This window comes from Castor canadensis, chromosome 12, assembly GCF_047511655.1.
Source record: "Castor canadensis chromosome 12, mCasCan1.hap1v2, whole genome shotgun sequence".
NCBI lineage: Eukaryota > Metazoa > Chordata > Mammalia > Rodentia > Castoridae > Castor > Castor canadensis.
Genome location: NC_133397.1, coordinates 49,688,172 through 49,694,171, shown reverse-complemented (window position 1 = coordinate 49,694,171; position 6,000 = coordinate 49,688,172).

Sequence of the window (6,000 nt, the reverse complement as noted above, 5' to 3'; positions counted from 1 at the left end):
TACCTTTCCCTTCTACACACCCATTACCCAATGACTAGCCTACTGTACAAACTGTACACACCCCCAACCCCCTGCAATCCCTGACACAAGCACCCTCAACTACAACAATAGAAATATACTCAAACACATGCAAGGGCCACAAAACCAAACATACCCCATACCTCTTCACCCCAACTTTTCCACTCCCACTTTTTTTTCCACCCCACACAGTGGAATACCACTCTAGCAGACTAGAACAAGTGAAAGTCAGAAAATCAGAGCTCAAAGATAAAATAGAAATAAAAAACAAAACAGAGAAAATCTTAGTCAAACAACTCAAGAGCTGTGAAAGGAATATGCAAGAACTCAGCGACTCCATCAAAAGACCAGACCTGAAAATCATGGGCAATGAAGAAGAAGTGCAAGCCAAAGAGATAAGTAATATATGCAATAAAATAATAAGAGTAAATTTCCCAAATCTTAAGAAAGTTTTGCCCATTTGGGTACAGGAAGCCTCCAGACAACAAACAGACTTGACCAAAACACAACCTCTCTACAGCATATTATCATTAAAACAACAAGCACAGAGAATGGAGAAAGAATATTGAAAGCTGTAAGAGAAAAAAAAATAGTGTATCAAGGTAAACCCATCAAATAATGGCAGATTTCTCATCAGAAACCATAAAAGCAAGAAGGGCATGGAGTGAGGTATTTTGGGCACAGACTGAAAATAACTTCAACCCTAGGATACTTTACCCAGCAAAACTATCATTCATTGTTTTATATGAGCACCAAACCATCACTACAAAAGATTCTCTAAGGAATGCTGCATACAGAAGATGAAAGCAAACAAAGTCATGAGAGGACAGGAAGTGTTAAACCACAGGAGAAGAAAAGACAAAAAAAATCAGAGAGCAGCACAGATTCGCATGCACCCAATCAAATCCTTAAACAATAAAAATAACTAAATGTTAGGAATCACCACATACCTATCAATATTAACACTGCATGTCAATGGACTCAACTCCCCCATCAAAAGACACCATTTGGCAAACTGGATTAAAAAGGAAGATCTGATAATCTGTTGTTTACAAGAGATCCACCTTATCAACAGAAATAAACACTGGTTTAGGTGAAAGGTTGGAAGGAGATTTACCAAGCTAATGGTGCCTCAAAACAGGCAGGAGTAGCAATACTTATAGCAGACAAAGTAAAATTCAAACTTACAACTGTCAAATGAGACAAAGAAAGACACTTAATACTAAATACCTATATGTACCCAATGTTAGTACACCCAATTCATCAAACATACATGAAAGGGCTTTAAGAACATATAGACTCTAACACAGTGGTAGTGGGGGACTTTAATACCCCTCTATCACTAACAAGCAGGTTTCCAAAAACATCAACAAAGAAATCCTAGAACTAAGTGACAACATAGATCAAATGGACCTACAGAATATTTCATCTGACAACAGCACAATATACATTCTTCTCAGCAGCCAATGGAACTTACTCCAAAATAAATCATATCTTAGGGCACAAAGCAAGCCTCAGCAAATATAAGAAAATAGAAATAACTCCCTGCATTCTATCTGATTGCAATGTAATAAAACTAGAACTTGACAACAAAAGCAACAGCAAAAATATGCAAATGATTGGAGGCCAAATAACACATTACCCAACAATCAGGGGGTCATAAAAGAAATAAAATGGAAACCCAAAATGTTCCTGGAAGGTAATAAAAATGAAAATACCACCTATCAGAACCTATGGGATACAGCAGAGGCATCCTAAGAGGAAAGTTCATAGCCATGGGTGCATATATTAAAAGACAGAAAGATCTCAAATAAATGACCTAATGCTACATCTCAAACTCCTAGAAAAACAAGAACAAGCAAAACCCAAACCAAGTAGAAGCAGGGAAATAATAAAAATATGGGCCGAAATTAATGAAATAGAGACAAAACAAAACAAAACAAAACAAAAAAAGAATACAAAGAATCAATGAAACTAAAAGCTGGTTTTCGAAAAAATAAACAAGATTGACAAGCCCCTGGCAAATCAGACTAAAATGAGGAGGGAAAAGACCCAAATCAGGAAAAAAAAAATCAGAAATGATATAGAGGAGATAGCAACAAACACCAAGAAAATCCAGGAAATCATCAGAGACTACTTTGTGAACCTATGTTCCAATAAATAGTAAAATGTTGAAGAAATGTACAAATTTTCTAAATACTTATGATCATCCAATAGTGAACCAAGAGGATATTAACCACCTAAACAGATCTATAAGATGCAATAAAATTGAAGCAGCAATAGAGTCTCCCAAAAAAGAAAAGTCCAGTACCTGATAGATTTTCTTCTAAATTTTGCCAGACCTTTAAGAAAGAAACAATACCAACACTCCTGAATCTTTTCCACAAAATCAAAAGGTAAAGCATACCAACTAACTCATTCTATGAAGCTAGTATTACACTCATTCCAAAACATGGTCAAGAACACATCCAAAAAGGAGAATTACAGGCCAATCTCCTTAATGAATATCAGTGCAAAAATCCTCAATAAAATAATGGTAAACCAAATCCAACAACATATCAGAAAAATCATTCACCATTCCAGGACTATGTTGAACAGGAGTTGGGAGAGTGCCAACCACTCCTATTCAACATGGTCCTGGAATTCCTAGCCAGAGCAATAAGACAAAGAAGAAGTAAAAAAGGAATACAAACAGGTAAAAAAACAGTCAAAATATCCCTATTTGCAGATGACATGATCCTATACCTCAAAGACCCAAAAAACTCCACCTAAAACCTCTTAGACACTATAAACATCTTCAGCAATGTTTCAGGATGCAAAGTCAACTTACAAAAATCATTAGCTTATCTGTACAACAACAATGAACAAATTAAGAAAGAATATAGGGAAACAATTCCATTTACAAAGCCTCAAAAAATCAAATACCTAAGAATAAACTTTTCAAAGATGTAAATGACCTCTACAAGGAGAACTACAGGAGGTAGAAAGAACTCCAATGCTCATGGATTGGTAGAATCAACATAGTAAAAATGGTTATACTACCAAAAGCAATCTACATGTTCAAAATTCCAATGACATTTATCACAGAGATTGAAAAATCTACTCTAAAGTTCATTTGGAATCACAAAGACCATGAATAGCCAAGGCAATACTGAGCCAAAATAGCAATGCTAGAGATTTCACAACACCCAGCCTCAAACTATACTACAGAGCCATAGCAATTAAAACAGCATGGTATTACAAAAAAACAGATATGAAGACCAGTGGAACAGAAAAGAGGACCTGGATATGAATCCACATGGCAACTCCCACCTAATTTTTAACAAAAGCACCAAAAACATCCAATGGAGAAAAGAGAGACTCTTCAACAAATATTGCTGGGAAAAGTCGTTATCTGCCTGCAGAAACTGAAACCAGATCCATGCCTATCACCCTGCACTAGTATCAATTCAGAGTAGATTAAGGATCTTAATATCAGACCCCAAACCTTGATGTTATTACAGGAAAGAGTAGGGAAACAATAGGCATGGGTAAGGACTTCCTTGATAGAACACAAGTAGCCCTGCAACTAAGAAAGAATGGTTAAATGGGAATACATGAAATTACAAAGCTTCTGCACAACAAAAATATGGTCTCTAAATAAAAAGAATGGGAGAAATTCTTTGCTAGCTATACATCAGACAAGGGATTGATAACCAGAACATATAGGGAGCTCAAATTCCCCCAAAATCAATGAACCAATAAAGAAATGGGCAACTAAACTAAACAAAACTTTTTCAGAGGAAGAAGTTCAAATGGCCAAAATACACATGAAAAATGCTCACCATCCCTGTCCATAAAGCAAATGCAAATCAAAATCACACTAAGATTCTACTTCACACCTGTTAGAATTGATACCATCAAGAACACCATCACCACCAAATGTTGGCAAGTATGAGGGGAAAAAAGGAACCGTCATATACTGCTGGTGGGAATGCAAGCTAGTACAACCACTTTGGAAAACAATATGGAGGCTTCTTAAAAAACTTAGCATAGATCTGCCATATGATCCAGTAATATCACTGCTAGGGATATACTTGAACGATTGTGACTCAGGTTATTACAAAGGCACCTGCACACCCATATTTATTGTAGCACTATTCATAATAGCCAAGCTATGGTAAGAGCCAAGATATCCCACTACTGAAGAATGGATTAAGAAAATGTGGTATTTGTGCACATTGGAATTTTATTCAGCCACAAATAATCAAATTTTGTCATTCGCACCTATATGGATGGAACAGGTGAACTTCATCTTAAGTGAAGTTAGTTAGGATGAAAAGCCCAAAAATCTCCCTCATAAGTGGATTATAGACCTGAAACAAATTCACTAATATTAATGGACATGGGTCACACACTAAGGGGAGAATTCTCATGGGAGGAATAGGGAAAAGAAGGAAACCTAAATCTTGAATGTGGTTGATGTGCTCACTGTATAGGAGTGAATATAGTAATCTTAAACTGGCAGAGGCCGCTATGGGAAGGGGACCAGGAAGTAGTAAAGAGGTCTGGTTGAGATGAACCAGTGTGGATTACAATACATATATACATGGAAGCAACACTAAGAATCTCTCCATGTAGCTATTTTTATCTCAAACTAGCAAAAATGCTATGTTTTTCTTATTATCTCATAGGTTTTCTCTTCAACAAAACCGGAGAATAAGAGGGCAGAACAGGCTCTGCCTGGACCAGGGGTAAGGGTGGGGGGTTATGGGTGGAGGGGTGGGGAGATGGCCCAAGTAATGTATACACATGTAAGTATATTTTAAAAGAATAAAATGAAGTCAATCCATCAATAGGTAAATCACAGAAATGGAAGTATATTTCATTACTCTCCCTATCTTATAGCCTTTTGTGTTAGATTATCCATCCCTGCAGTTGCCTCATTATCAACTTCCTGCCACGTATTTTATGTGCATGTCTCATTCTCTATTCATAGCTCATCATACCACTGCTAATTATATTTTCAAAGAATAAACCAAAATAGATGTTAAGAGTGATCATGTTTATTGGTGAACATTGCCTACAAGGCAATGTTCAGCTGCCTTGTCATGCAATGAAAGGTCCACCACAAGTTTGTTACAGAGAGGTTCTATGTTCTAGCCAGTTTAAACTTTTGCAAAGACACTGTGGCCTCTCATGCCCTTGTGAATCATACTCCTGCTTCTACCTAAAGGGAATCTCTATTTTTTGTCTAATGTACTTTTATTAATTCCAAATTCATATTAAAAGTTACTTTCTTCACAAAGCCTTAATCAATTCTTCCAAAGAGTTGGGGATTTTCCTATTTGTGGTACCATAAATGCAATGGTAGTACTGCATTATAGTAAATATCCAATGAACAATGAATTTATTAATTTGTCTTCCATAGACTTGACTCTTAAGAATATGAATATTTTAAAAGTTTTATTCTCTGTATTTTCCTATGATTTAAAGAAAGATTCTGAGCATGTTTAAAAAAATCTTTATTTTTTTCCTTTCCTTTGTAGGGGATAAAATATAAAGGAGAAATGTGATCAATCTTTAGATTTATAATACAGACACTCGGTAAAGGTATTTAAGGATGTGAATTTTCTTTTAAATATGATTTTTAGCAGATTTTACTGGTCAGTTATGACACATAAAGGAGATATGTTCATAGGGAAGTACTGACACTTTTGAAAGGATCTAGGAACTACCTATAGGCAAAACTCATTTAGTTATCTTGGTTTAATGACCATGTGAATATTCTTACTGCTCTTAAAACAAATACATCAAAGAAAATTGTTCCTATGGGTCCAGTTTCCATGATTAGTATGACATTTTACTGTCCATAGAATTTTAAATGGATCTTTTTATCTTAGTTTCAAAGTTTGGAGAGGTTGATCTGTTAAGTTTCACTTTATTCTGCAATGATAGTATTGCTCCTGAAAAAAACAAAAATACAAAAAATCCTTGCATTTT